General features: G+C 45.0%; 1 protein-coding gene across 3 annotated transcripts in view; it reads right to left on the reverse strand.

Moving 5' to 3' along the window:
* grin2ba (glutamate receptor, ionotropic, N-methyl D-aspartate 2B, genome duplicate a) overlaps positions 1-15,955 on the reverse strand; it is a 119,077-nt gene that overhangs the window by 50,621 nt on the left and 52,501 nt on the right. The window lies entirely within an intron of this gene.

Genomic DNA, 15,955 nt, shown 5'->3' on the forward strand with positions numbered 1-15,955 from the left:
GAGGACACCAGTGGGCTTGTAATGATACCAGTCATGATTTTCATTAGTTGCCTTTATGACTCCTTTAATGAGTTTGCGCACGGGGGCGGACGGAGCAAATTCTGGGGACTCAAAGCTGCTGTCCTTAATCTCATCGATCATTTTCATTAATTTGTTATATTACAATCGTGTCAGAACAACGCAATTTCAACATAACCTACAAGGTGGTAGATATTAGACGATAAATACACCAGAAATGGTGCCTAGAATGGACACACTATGCATAAAACATTCACTAACTTCCCTTGGAGAGGCTAAATCTGAGTATGAGAGATACAGAATGTACAGCAAACCAAACAGCAGTACAGTCAGAGTCAGACTCCAGTAAACATCGCTCCCAGACTGATATCCAAGCCTGCATCTTGCCACCAGTGTTGAAATGGAATATTGAGCCGGACAGAAGAAGAGGAGGAGGTGAGAAATGTGAGTCTAGACAAGACTGCAGTTCTGCGACATGAGCTTGTTACTGTGCATGGGTGAGTCAGTGTGCGAGCCCAACTCCTGTGTACACAATGTACAGCAGTGTGTTCATGTTCTTGGATATTCAAGCCATTTATGTAGCTCATGGTATGAATGAGCTTGTTGTGCATCTCATGTTTGACTGTGGACTGTATGTAAGGGAAATCAGGTGAAGCCGACAGCCAGGACAGACAGACAGACTGACAGGCCGGGTGTTGAAATCTCCCTGGCTTCTTAGTGTATGGAAAAAAACACAAACCGGCAAGGACGCATCTGAACGCACCAGACCACTGAAAGCCCCAGCTTGGTTGCTTGGTTTTGGCTCATCTGTTTTAAACATGGTGGCCAGGGTCACAAACTTTCTTATGTTACAGTTTGTTGATTCACATTTCATCAGCCCTGCACAGTTTGAAAGTCTGATCTGCTATTCGCGAGCCTGGTGTCATTTGCATTAAGCAGAGGTCGAGTCGTGATAATACGAATTCAGATACGGCGACTGGTCCGTCCACTCGCCGTGTCGTATCCATCATGCACCGTGCAGCCATATCTCCTGCTCCCCATGGAAAATGCATTGAATCCATTGACCTAACATCCGTCAACGAATCCAGTGTGTCTGTACCATTAGGACTCTCTGTGCTTCACTCAACATCAAAGGCTAGCCTGCCCGTCCCAGGGGATGCACATGGGCTGATCCAATACCTTGTTTCTGCATTAATGAGATCAGGGCCATACCACTGAGGTGGCATGTTGAGTGGAACAATGCGCATGTGAAACACTTGCTGAACACTCTTTCGAATAATGAGCGTAACGTCCTGCATCTGCGAGGTTCAAAACATTGAAATGAAATCTAAAAAATGAAATATAAACTCATGTGCATCCAATGCTGAGCTCCAAAATCATGAAATGTTGTACTCCTGTTTCTCGGCCAGCTTGGATCCATTCGTTCCTCAACTTTCTATCTCTTCTCTTCCTCTTTCCCTCTCATCCTTCATCTACCTCTATCCATCTCTCCTCTCTCTCTCTCTGCCGTCCCATTTATACCAGTGGAATTACTGCCAGGGCACAGTTATAATTGAATTTCCAGAATCGCGCACTCCCTCTCCCCCCTTTATCCTCTACGCAGCACCCCGCCACCCTGTTTGCCCCCCATTTCCTCTGGCTTCCTCTCTCTATCGCTCTCTTCTTAAGAGCAGTATTAATGTACTGTCCGACGCACTCATTCAGAGTGCCAGAGGTCTGCAGAATTTTCATTAGCCTTTGAGAAAAATACATGCTAAAAGAAGAGCGGGGCAGACACAGAAGCAGGGAAAGAGGCAGGGTGAGAGATATGGTAGTAAAATAAAATAAAATAAAAATTCACTGGAGGGACTAGGTTGAATGATAAGAAACCTTGAATAAAATGAAGTGCTGCAAAACACCGCTTCATTTACAGCAACAATAATTAGGGTCTGGCCACATTATCACCTCTGTTGGCACGAGGTGATCGATTAGTGAGTATTAAAATTCCCAGAGGGGGTAGCAAGGCCAGCGAGTCAGTCAGCCAGACGCAGGAGACCAGCCAGCAAGGCTTTGAAAACGCTTCTGAGCCGGTCACTGTCTTCTCTGTGGATCCACAGCTGACGTCAGCGTTGGCTACTGTACACAGACAACAATACACTACACCACACAATACAGCAGGATGAATGGCCGGTGGAGACAGGGGAGAGAGAGATGGAGAGATACGACGAGAGATGGAAAAAGAGCAGATAAAACCGTAGGGGAGGGAACAGATAAGAGAAAGGAGGAAAACAGAGGGAAACTAAAGGGAGAGAAAGGAATTAAGCAAGCGAGAATAAAAGATGGAGATGTACAAAAAGCAACGAGGATGTAGCTGAGATTTGAAGCCTCCGGAGGGACAGAGGCAGAGGACAATGTGGTGACAATGGGATGAATGGAGAGGAAGAGGGCAGGCTGGCAGACGGCTGTGATCCTGTGTGGAGCGAGTGAGCGGTGAAGGGGCAGGAAGCCAGGACTCAGTGAAGGAGCGGGCAAGCGGAGGTGTGTGTGTGTGCGTGGCCGTGCGTGTGTGTGTGTCACCCAGTCAGCCAGCCATTTAGGCAGGAGGAGGCTAAGCCTGAGTTGTTCAGCCACGGAGGACTGCTGCTGTCAGGGAGAGGAAGAGAGAGACGAGACACATGTGTGCCCTCCTCTGCGGGATGAGAGTGTGTGTGTGTGTGGAGATAGAGACATATCAGTACCTGTGTGTCACTCAGTGTGTGTGTGTGTGTGTGCCAGTTTGTGTAGTTTGTATGTGTGTATCAATGCATATCTGCATGTTTGTGCCACAAATTTTGCCTGTGTGTGCCTGCATGTCCGTATTTGTTTGGCCTCAGTAGGGCTTGCTGATACATACCTGTGTGTTTGTGGGCATGTGTGTGTGTGTGTGTGTGTGTGTGTGTGTGTGTGTAGTCCACGGCTGACAGGCCTTGGGCTGCCAGAATTGCCTGCTCTGCCCCAGAGCCTCCAAATGAGTGCACTCATACACTCCTGCAGCAGTTATTTGACTTGGAGGGGAGAGAGAGAGTCAATAACTCAGGTATTTCAATTACACACACAGGGGCACATCAGTGACTGCAAAAGAAATAGACCCACTTCCAATCTTGCTCTGGAATATGCACACACACACACACACCTACAAGCAAACACACAGATTTGAATAGTTTTACACACAGACACTGACGTCCTCACATGTACACACTAAGTATGCAGGCCCGCGAGCCCACACAGAAGAAGCTGCATTCGAAACCCAGACACACACAACACAAAACGCAAAATGACAAATCAACACTGCAGTCACAGACTAATACTGGGGTGTTGCTGTAGACACGCAGAAGCACTCACACACACACACACCACACGATAAAACACCATGAGGCACACTGCTAAACTGCTAAGTGGATTGTAAAGTGATCAAATAAAACAAACAAAGGGGAATATGGGAACACACACTCACAGGTCAAGCGCACACACACATTTGCACTCATAGTCGCTGCATTCTGTCCATGTCGAGTTCAAGTGCAACCACAGGAAACATCGCAGTATAACATGACACACTGTGCCACCGCCGGAGCTGCAGAAAGCACATTTCCTCAGTGCTTTTAGTCTGATTGACAGCTGACAGACCAGGTCGTTTACATCAAACCATATAATAACACCACAGAATGCATTATTGTCAGACACACAGCGCTCGTGTCAGCCGGCACGAGGCTGCAACACACTCGTGATGTTTCCTGCTGTTGTATTTGAGCATTCTGATATTTACTGTGGGGTCACTTTGTGCTCATGTTATTTAGATTTGTCTGTCTTGGAAAGTGTGTTGAAAGTACACACATCTCACATTAATGTGTTTTCCCTTGGATTTAAGTAGATGAATAAAAGAGTCCTCATGGGTCCACCCTGAACTTGATTTGGACTGATTGCAAATTCAATATATCAAAATATATTAATATATATATTTACAAATCTAAATTTTTTGGAATTAGATTCATGGATATTTAATTGGTTAGAAAATGATTATCTTATTGCTGAGTTGGCTATATCATGTTTAATTGGAGGTAAAATAGGGCTTTCAATTATTTCTATAAATTAGCTCTTGAAGCATGGAAATTTATTATTTTTTAAATCATAGTTTCCATGTCCTCACAACAGTTCTTAGGACATTTTTATTATCATATAGCTGCACTGTCCGACCCCACGCCTGCTTGTTGACGGATGACACATGCTGCTGCCGTCGGTGTTCTCTGTCTATTAGGGGTTGTTTCGGTAGAATGCATTTCGGATCAGGTCTAATTATCCCCGGGTCATTTCGATCAGGTAGGTTTTTTGTTTTTTAAATACTAACTGATGCACAAGGTCTGGCAGATTTCAGATTGAGGGTCTGTCTCCGATTGGCTGCAACCTTATGGACCTGTGCATAATAAAGATTTGTGGGGCAGTAGACAAGAAAAAGAGGCAAACCCTCAACTTCTGCGTCATGTATTATTTTAATTTAACTGCTTGACTCTGGGTGGATGATACCAACCTAGATATCATGAAATGCTGATTTAAAATACAAAAACCACCACAGATAATGTAGGAGAACATGTAACGGGGGGCTTACACCCTAATTAGCCCTTTAAATTTACTGGATGGTCATTCCCTTTGGAACACTATTGATGTCAAAGCAGTTTTAATAAACCTTAAGTGCACTGTACACCATATAGGTATTTTTCTTCCTTGTGAGGAAGTAGTGAGGAGGAGGAGGAGGCAAAGACAGAGAGAGACAGTATGAGTGTGTGAGAGAGACAAAGACTGAGATGATGGTGTCTGTTGCTGGGAGGTTTTTGGCAATGCATATTTCTATCCTTCCTATAAAGGCTCCTTTGAACTTAAGCGGGGGGGTGAGGGGGGTGCTATTGACTGCTGCTGCACTGCCTGATGGAAAGAGAAGCCAGCCAGAGACAGAGAGAGAGAGAGAGAGAGAGAGAGTGGGAAAGAGGATGGAGGGATGAAAAAAAGAGAGCTGGAGTGGGAGGCAGGAAGAAAGGTGGAACAGCTGGCCTTCACTTGAATATAGTGAATTTAAAAGACAGTGGGCTGGAGATATAAACTCACCACAGCCACAGGCATTCTCTCACTCTCTCTCTCTCTCTCTCTCTCTCACACTCACACACACACAGCAGAGCTGGATGCAGGGCTACACACACACACACACACACACACACAGCTGCTCAAGCGCATTCATTTCTGATAAAGCCTGTGTGCACAAGCCGCCATCACCAACGAGCGCTGAAATTACGTATTGATGACAAGCCCTCCCCTCTGCTCCCCCTTCATTCCTCTCTGTCCCTCGTTCGCTCTCTGTCACTTCACACACACACACACACACACACACACACTTATCATCCTTGCCTCAATTAAACCTCCCCTCACCAGGCGTATCTCTTGTTCCCTCTACTTCGCTCTTCTCGTGCCTCATCATCACATTTCTTATCATGGAAGCCTACTTATCTTTAATCAAACACATACTAGCTTAATTAGCTTGCACATTTGTCAGACCATCATCTAATTAACAGTGACCTTATTTTAAGTACTTTTAGAACCTTAATTAAAAAAAGCACAGGTCTTCATTAAAATATTTGACTAATTTTGCCTCAACTTGGTTTTGATTGCGCCGTGCCCTTCCAGGAGGAAAGGAAAGCGGGACAAAGGAAGACAGAAATAAAAACAAACATCTAAAAAGGAACTGGAGGGATGACATTAAACTGGGTGAGAAACGCAGTGCTGCAGAGGGTGTTTTGTTTGACATCTTGACATAATCAGACAGCATCTGAACTGAAGTTAATACCACTTAACGCTCAGACGCAGGCACAGACACACCAGTGCACAGATCGTTTCTCTCTGGCCCATTTCTGCTCTAAGTTTAGCAGACGACCCACCGAGGGGCCTCTGCAGTCTGATGCTTTTCCTGCTGCTGCTCTTGTTTGTCCCCTGGTCCTTGTAGAACGGTAATAGTTCTTTCTCTCTGTGTGCGTCTGTGTCTGGTGGAGTTAGGCGAAGGAGACTAAATAGTGTGGCTGGAGGGAAGGGTGAGTCTACAAAGTATGTGGACGGAGTCTGGTTTTTATATCTGTGTGTTTGTCTCAGGGCGAGGCGAAGTGATGAATAATAAGCTGGAAAGTGAGTCTTTAACCCATGCATGACTTTTATTGACTATTATAGACAAGAGAGAGAACATGTCAGAAGTGTCAACATGGTGTAAAAACTTTCTTTGGTCGTGAAGCCTAATGTTACACTTCTGTGGCTTATCAGTGTATAACTAGACTGAAAACTGAAGTCTGTTAACAGTAACGTCTCCTCTGCATTATCAGACGCCACGGTGCTGTCTATCCCTCGTCATCTCCTTGCAGGTCTCGTGCTCGCGTTCAGCGTTGTCGACTGTGACATGTTCAGGACTGCTGTTTGCTGTCGTGGAAAAACGTTCTCAAATGAGGATGACTGCATGAATATCATTTTCAAATGTATGTAAGCCAGGCATAACGTGTTGGGCGTGCAAATCTACTGCTGCACACATCATCACTCGTATGTTTCGACCATGTTGAATTGAAAACATCATCTGGCTGAAAACGTCTCGGATCGCTTTTTCTTCAGACAGCCCTCTGTGTTGTGGTTAATATGCTGATTATGCTCTGATTAACAGCCTATGCATATAATAGCTTGGGAAGCACAGCTCAGTAAACACCTTGAATTCTGACTTGATGGTGCTTTGAAGTTGTTTATACAGGCTGTGGATGTGCAATGTGACATGTTGTTTGTGGTGCAAACTCAAAAGCTTCCTCATACGATAGACTGCCAGTTTTTAATCATATTGGTGTATTATGAGTCTTTTGCTGCTTTTCAGCCGTCCTGTTTTCAACTCTCACAGAGAGTTATAAGTCTTTCCTCAGTCAAGACGGAGGATAAGTCTCTGGGTTGGGAGGGGAGGCGGGGACAGTGAATGTGCTGAGGTTCAGGAGGACCACAGAGTGTCCCAAGGCGGCTGTAAAGTGGTTTAGGGAGTCAGGGAGGTGAGCACGCTTCTGTAGTCAGACATCTTCCTTCCTGTCCCTTGCTCCAAGCAGGGGGGAGGCGGGGAAAGGTGACGGCGGGTTGAGCGGGTGGGAAGAGAGACAGAAGTGGCGGGGAGTGAGGGAGCGAAGGAGGGAGGGAGGAGGGGCAGCAAAGTCCAGATGAGGGATGTTATTAATCCATTTATTCCCCTTCCACTCTCTCCGTCTGTCCTCTGCTATCTCCTCCACTCCTGTCATATCTGCTGATTTCAATCTCCTGCTCCGGCTTGCCCTCAACTCTCAGCTCTCCATCTCTCCCCCTGTTATCCCCCTCTCTCCCTCCCGCCTTGCTTCCCTCCTCCTCTCCATCCTTTGACAACCTCTGTAACTTTTTCCTTCCTTCTCGCCTTAGCCTCCCCTGCTAAGTCTCTCTCTCCTCCTCAGCTCTCTTCCTCCTTCCCTCTCTCCATCTATCATACGTACATCCCAGGGTGCACCTGGGCTGCGCTGTCAGTTGTAGGCCCGGAGCCATCATCACGCTGGGGCTGTTTCTCGCCACTTCACACTATGAAAACTGAATTCCATCTCTCTCACACACACACACACACACACACACACACACACACACACACAAGCACACACACATTCTCATCCCACATGAATCCACTACCGGGGTTTCGTCACTTCACCCCCAGTTTTACAGTTCACTGCGATTCGTCTGCATGTGCTACAGCAACAAGGCAAGGCATCTGGAGCCTATATAAACAAGTGAAACATGCAACCACCCAATCTTCAGAGGGAGGAGAGAGAGCGAGGGGGAGGAGGAGAGGTGAGCGGAGAGCAAAGGGAAATAGAGAGAGAGTACAGTTGATATGTGCTTCTGTGTTCTTTTCCTGGCAACACGATAAAGGCTCGCTCTCAGTCACTGTCAGTGGCGAGACCACCCTCCCTATCTCCCACCTCCTTCCTCCCCCTCCTCCTCCTCCTCCTCCTCCTCTCCTCTCCAGTCCCGTCCCTCCCAAAGCAAAGACTACCCTCTCTATCGCCCTCCTCTTCTATCTCCACCGCTCTCCCCATCCCCGGCGTTTCACATTTACATTTCAGGCATTTAGCCAGCGCTCTCATCCACAGTGACTTAACAAGTGGAACTGCAGAATAAGCCTCAAGTCTTCGTTCCCCGACACCTTGAGGAGAGGGGGGCACGGAGGTCGGCGCCGCAGCGGCTCAACGACAGATGTAACAAATGCTCTGTATCGCTGTGATGATGAAAGAAAGAAATTACGAGGAGGCACGTGGTGAGGAGAAAGCTGAGAAAGGTCCATGTGTTCCTTCCCTCACAAACCCCTCATTCCTCTCTCATCTGTGATTCACACAGACCACCCTGTCTCTCTCTCTGCTACCCCATCCCTCACTTGTGAGGCTCCCCCGCTGAGGGCTCCTTTCATTCACTGTGATGAAAATTAAAATTCAAATCTGCTTTATTGGCGTGACAGTGGCGGGGGGTTGTCTCCACAACAGAACATGTTAGAAGATGGGCTAAGACAATAAGCCAATCTGTATGCTCCTCTTCTCATACCTCACTCGCTCCAGTCTTCCCTCCCTGACTAACAAACCCTGTTTTTGCTGCGTAAAGCCGTGCACAAGCACTTAAAACCCTCCTCTGCTCTGCACACCGCCCTCCCTCCTTTTCACAGTCTCTTAAGATGCTAACACGTAGAGACACTCCCTCATTATGTCACCATCAGATCCTTTCTTGGTGTGCGCTTGTGGTTACCTGTGTCCGCGCGCGTGTGTGTGTGTATGCACACCTGTACGTGTGTGTGTGTGCTTGTCCTCATTAAAAGAAAGTGGAGCCAGTGAAGCTTTAAAAAAGACAAGAGAGCAGAGAGCCAGAGTTGCATGTACCAGAGAAGAGAGAGTTGTTTAGCTTGAGGACAGATGGAGTCAAAACTTGCCGCTGGACTTATAAATACTTAAGACGAGGATTCACTCACAGCCTCTGCATCCTTCCATCTCTTTCTCTCTTTTCTCTTTGAAATTCAAATTTGTTTTATTGGCATGACCATAATTTAAGTTAAAATCTGTCTCAAGAAATCAACCCCAATTTTGATTCTATTTATGGTCTGCCTTTTTTCAGCCTTTACATTCTGTTGACCTCTTTAATAGTAGTTTTCATTGTCAGTGTCGGAGCTCCTGCACAGCATTCAGATTCCCTTCAGACATGCGATGGATTCACAGGAAAGCATGCAGCATGTAATCCAGCACTCCTTTACCTGATGACAGCCTCACTGTTCACTGTCCTGCAGCCCTATCAGAGCTGTAGTAAGTGACTACAATTGCAAAATGAACATTTCCTACTGCTGCTGTTTCACACTTAAGTTGTGTTAAGTTGTTGATTACATTACAAACTAAAGTTGGCAACCTCACTGCTATATATCACTAAATCCTACATCCTGGTGCTTTAAAGTCATTTATATTTGTGATTACACTTGAACCTCTTGCTGTGGCTGTCAGAGTCTTCTTGGAGCACACACTGGCCCTGTCAGTCATAAGGGTGGGCAGTATAGCAGTTTGTCACCGTTAAGCTCTGCCACGACATGGATTCCGCAATACAGTCATTGCGATAAATGTTTTAGTATATTAAAAACAATGTGCTTTACTGTGGCTGCGATAATGTGCAGGGAGAGCGCTACCACGTACTCACAGAACTGGAGTTATCGACTAACTACTACTTTCCTAGTTATGACACCAACTCCAGTAAGATAAAGATACAGAAGGTAACACTACCAATTTCTCTGTTATTTGCTGCAAGAACCAACACAAAAGTCTCTATCTATTCCCACCATCAGAGGGGGTGAAGACCCAGTGGATTAACAATTGGAAAACCCTGGGGATGTATGTATAAAACCAGCTGGTCAAGTGTCAGGCACTTCCAATAACCGTATGTTGTTCAAAATCACAGTTTCAAGGTGACCTCAAGTGGCCGGATAGTGGTTGCAGTAATATCTAATATTTGGGTATGGGTTTAGGACATCTGACTTTTTTTCGCGGCCACCATAACACGCAGTTTCATTTTCTGTTCTCCGAAGGTCTTCAGGTGTATGTGCATACATGTCCATACTTGAGTTGGGAACAATAGTTAACGTACTGTACTCTATTGTACATGTAGACACTGTGGACATGTTTTATACAGAGGCTTTCTGTTGTGTGTGCCCACAGGCAAACATACCTCGATATGCATGCAAAAAGTGTGTCTCTTCATTTTGTCCACAGATACTTTGAATGCATAGATATATAATACACAGCATGTGTTCAAGTACATGTGTAGATTACTCTGAGTGCTCTGGGGCATGCACAACTGTATGCATATGTAAGTATGCACAGTATATGATCTGTAGAGACTGAGAGATACATGTTCCTGCTTATTATTCCATTATTACTCATGTTTTTGTCTGCTTTTTCAGTCGTTGATGGTTGTTGATGTAACACGGTCGCTAAACATGTTTATATGGTATGTTCAAGTGAAGTCTGATGCACCCACTTGTGGATATATTCATGTGAAAACTAGAGAAATAAGAAATCTCTTTGCTCTGCCTCTCTCTCTTACAAACACATACACACACACGCACACTAAGACACACGTGTGTGGCCCGTCTTCCCTCTGCTTGCTGCCGTGACAGGCGTCCTCTGTGGCTGCCAAAGCTTTTTAACCACAACAATATCTAAATGGCACACAATGGCCCATTAGAGTCATCAAGCCGTTAAACCAGCAACCAGCAACCTTCAGCCTGGCAATTAGGAATATTTCATTCACCCTCCCACCACTGCACATATACACACACACACACACACACACACACACACACACACACACACACACACACACACACAGCCCATCCATTATTCTCTTCCTGTCTCTCATCCCCATGCTCTCCCTCTCTTTCATCTCTTCCTCCTCTTCTGTTTCACCTGTCCTCTCACCCTCTCGTGCACGTGCACACTCTCCCTCACGTGCATTATATCTCACACCAATCCACTCTCATTTTCTATCCCCGTGGCCTCTCACTCTCTCTCTTTCTCTCCCTCTCTCCGTCTCTTTCGTCAACCTACAACAGTGGCCCACAATCAGTGTCACGATCGATTAACAGATTTCACACCTCTGGACACGTTATTTACAAAGAACCAGATGAACTGAAAAGAAGGAGCAGGCCAAGATAATAAGCAGAGCAGAGAGACAAGGTTCAGCATGCTGCTGTCAGGTGCTGGGTCAATAGAAAGTGGACACAGTTGCCACAAAGGCAGCTCACACCTGTAGAGGTGTATAGTATGTGAACGGGAGAGAAGAGAAACTGGCTTGGAAATAAGAAGAGAGGCTGCTCTGTGGGATGCACACTGCTGATCCGACAGTGGAACGGCTTTGGCAAAGACATCCGTCTGTCACGCCAATAAAGTTGACCTCTGAACCTTTGAAATGGGGGGAGTACTCTTCGACATACTCACATATCTGTGCTTAACTTTCCTTAGTAAATCTACATTTTCCTAATGATTTCCTTGAAACACTTAAGAAGGGAACTATGTTATTTGGTGCTGTTGAGTTCATGAGAAGTCGCTGATTTGAGAGCAGAGCAGCTCCATTTAAAGCCAATAAACATTCAAAATTCCTTTATTGTGTTTCTGGAAACTTCTTTCTCCCTACATGTTGAACTGTATGCTTGAAGGCAAATTACACATTGTGTATATTTAGCTGTCTCCTGTGACCTTACCATACGCCGACCATGAACAGCAACACTCCTGCTTTTGAGTCATCTCTTTGTGGCATCTCTCTACCTATTCCACCTACTCCTCTATCCTATTTTCCTGTTGTCTCTCCAACTGTCCGAAAAACACAAAACTCTTTAGGTTATACTACAAAATAATTGCAATGATTTATTGTAAGTGAACCAATGACAAAATGTGTGTGTTTCCATATAATTGCATCAGACAGGCCTTCCCAGTAATCTTCCTATGAATTTATACTATATGAGCTGCTTTCTAAGAAGCTACAGGAGATCTTTTCACATTGTGGTATTAGTTTTGGAGCTGAAAACTTGAGTCTGGTCTGACCGGAGCCAAAAGCACTTCAGGTCAAATGTATGGATTTTTTCAAAGCGTAAACTCCTGAAACTATTAACCAAATGATGAAAAATGACATTTTCTATGTGTTTTTGATCCAAATTCAGCAGCATAAAAAACGAAAAAGTCCTCAGCCTGACCTGACTTGAGCCTCTCTGATCCACTTTGGTGTAAATATCAAGCTACACGGAGTTCACAGCCGAGAAAGAGTTGGACATGTGATGTTTGAGCCCAGAGCACCAGGGATGAGAATATTATCCAAAGGTTCTGGGCTCTGAATCAAACATTTTAATGAGGATAGTTTGATCATCCTGAATGATGATGGTTAAAAATAATCAATCCAAGCACCTCTTTCCTGCCACTGACGCACAGCTGGGTTCATCACGAATGGAAGCTGCCTGTAAACCCTTTACTGGCCGATAACCCCCCTTGGCTGTGATTTCATACACATAAGCACCTCTGATGTAAGGTTTTCTACATCCATAAGCACTGGTTATGATTTCACACCTAGTCAGCCTGCTCCCATCCCCCTACTTGTCTCCTCCCTCTCTGCTCTCTGCCTGACAGTTGGTTTCAACAGCAGCCACAGAATACACACTGTGGAGGTGCGAGCTATTCTTCCTCTCCCTCGCTGTGCCTCTGCGCGCATGCACACACGGATGAATGCGCATGTATGGCTTCCGTGCTGCAACACGCGCATTTGAAAGTGTACATACACATACGGTGCACGCTGTGTACATTCAGACACATTCAGACACACACACACACACACACACACACACACACACACACACACACACACACACACCAGCTGTGGCACTAAAGCCAGCTTTTGGCAGTCACATCCGCTCTCTCCTCGCCTCCCTGCATGCTGTGTCACTGAACAGAAGTTGAATCCTGCATCTGGAGAATGAGCTGGTGACGTGCGCGCACAAACACACACACACACACACACACACACACATACAGATATATGTACCTCACACACGACTGCTTTACGGCTGTGCCACTGCACATAATCACAAGTGTTTATTGGACATGCAGACACTGCAGTATCATCCAGCATTCATGTCAGAGAGTGGATGTGAGAGGCAGGAAGAAGCCAAAAATAGAATTTGAAGAGTTTGTTTTTCTATCGTCATCTGTACAATGCGAGTGTTGTTATTTCCTTCTCACCTTGTTAACATTACTCTCCTCCCGCTCCCCTGTGTCTCTGTTTGCTTCGTCACATCTCTACTCTGCATCTTTGTCTGTCCAAAGAATCTGAATTCTTAATTGAAAACTATTAATTTTGAAAAGATGCTAAAAATATCTACCGGAACACGGTATCACTGCGGTGCCAGAAGACAAACATGCAAACACACACACACACACACACACACACACATACACACACATACACACACATTTGCAACTTAACCACTGGGTTTGTTTGTTACAAAGAAAAAAGCTATCAAACATAGAAAGCGCATTACTAACAGTATAGCAAACACGGTGCACTGAGATTAAAACTGTGGAGATTCATTGCACCTTGTTTCTCACCTAAAGCGTGAAACTACCAAGATAAACACATAGGATTGAAATGCAGGTAAGACACATGTGAACTGTAAAGCCAAGCAGCGCCTTCAGCAACATGATTTAGATAGAGACAGGCGGGCGGGCAGGCTGCGTTCACCAGAAAAAAATCCCTCAGCAGGTAATAGAGGTACAGCGCTGCACTGTAAGGCAGCGTGCTTTGCATTATAGTGAGTTTGCGTGATGAGTTACCTCGCCTCTGAGTGTACTTTCAGGGTATGAACTCGGAAAGCTCGCATTATATATTGCACAATCATCGGCTGAGGGTGAGTGGAGTAACAGTATTTACTGCACAGGTAAGCTGGCTTTCAGTCCAGCAAATGAAGTGACATTATAGTAATAACACACTCATGCATGTATCCACTGCTGCACACGATCTGTTAATGAACAACATGCAAAACACTGGCCTACTGTCCCATCATTACTCACTGTTTCATTAAACTGAATAAGTTGCAGTATGCTAATAGGGTCATTAAACATGTTCATTAATGCCTTAATTAGCAAATTTGTCTGTCATACATACTTGTCCTCACATACTAAATGCATGCTATTAATAAGAAACCATATTACAAATGATCAAGATGTTACGGAAGACAAGAACACACAAACCTCTGTGATTTTTCTTGAATTATGAAAGACAAGCAGAGAAAACATGGAAACACAAGACTAAAATAATTACAGTTTGCAAACACTGCTGCAAAGTTAGCTCATATCACACTCAATGCCAATTAGCAGCATTTGTCGGATGTGAAAGGGGGTCTGGCAATGTGCACTTTGATATGTGAGTTTTCAAAGCAACACGAGACAACTCGCGGAGCTTCAAAGAGGCCGAAACATCTGTGTCCAAACTGCAGGTGCACCGTCCAAAAAACTGCAAATCTATTTATGGATTTTACAAAGCTGAAGCTGACCAGCTGGAACATGACGGACAAACACAGTCCGAGGCCAGAGACACGCCGGGACAACTAGAATTATATTGTCTTATGTTGTCATTGTCTTGGTGGAAAGTACTTAACTTGCTACTTTATGCCCGAAGACATAAATAAAACAGAACGTGATGTGCTCCTCTGTTTTCTCATATACTCAATTAAAAACAACACAAAGACAATGTATTTAATGTTTGACCTCAACAAATATCTGCTTATTCTGAATTTGATGCAGCCACACGTTTCAAACAGGTTGGGACAGGAGCAACTACAGACTGGGAAAGATGTGGAATGATCCAAAAACACCTGTTTGGAACATTTCACAGGTAAACAGGTTGATTGGTAACAGGTGATAGTATCATGATTGGGTATGAAAGGAGCATCCTGGAAAGGCTCAGTCGTTCACAAGCGAGGACGGAGTGAGGTTCACCTCTTTGAGAACACATGATTGTGCAACGGATATAACTACATGGGCTCAGGAACACTTTGGAAAACCACCGTCGTCAAACACCGTCTGTCTGCAAATGACAGCATTCTGTTTTTATTTCTGTTTTACACGGCGTTTTTGGAATAAGGTTTGTACATTTGTATTAGTTTCAGATCAAGACTTGACATAAAAACCTTTGATAAACTCATAAACTCAAATGGCCACTTGTCATGTCTCAGATGTCTATGAGTTGTTCGAAGATCCAGCAGGGAGACACTTCCCCTTCAAACTGCTATCGTGGTTTCATTCACTGATCCAATATTTCACAAACAAGCAACATTAGAGAAAAGTTAAAAAAAAAAAAAAAACCTTCCCATTAATGACAACCCCTCAGATTTATCTTGTGACCCTTTGGAGGGGCCCAACCCGCAGCTTGGGAACCACTACTACTTAAAACACTTAAGCCTTTACTTGGAATGGAGCGTTTGTACATTGTTCAATCACTTAAATAAAGGATCTGAATACTTCTTCCACCCTGATCTTCAAACGGTAGATGTCGCCATGATCGAGGGGCGCGATAACATTTCTAAATAAAGGTGAAGTTAGGAAAACAGGGATTATGGAGAAATCGACGGAATTCTCGTGCCCACAGAAAAACTATAATCCGACATAACCTGAAAAGTCCCCCGTCTGATGCGCGGCGTCCTGGCTCCACCTCTGCCTATTCCTTCTGAGCGATATTAAATTATCACCTGACCAGGATTCTCATTAGACTAAAGGGGCAGGTGCTCCATCACTGGCATTTCGCTTCCATCGGGCCGCCGCCCTGTCCTCCTCAGAGTAATGCGCTC

Source organism: Chaetodon auriga, chromosome 16 (assembly GCF_051107435.1).
Source record: "Chaetodon auriga isolate fChaAug3 chromosome 16, fChaAug3.hap1, whole genome shotgun sequence".
In the NCBI taxonomy this organism is placed as follows: Eukaryota; Metazoa; Chordata; class Actinopteri; order Chaetodontiformes; family Chaetodontidae; genus Chaetodon; species Chaetodon auriga.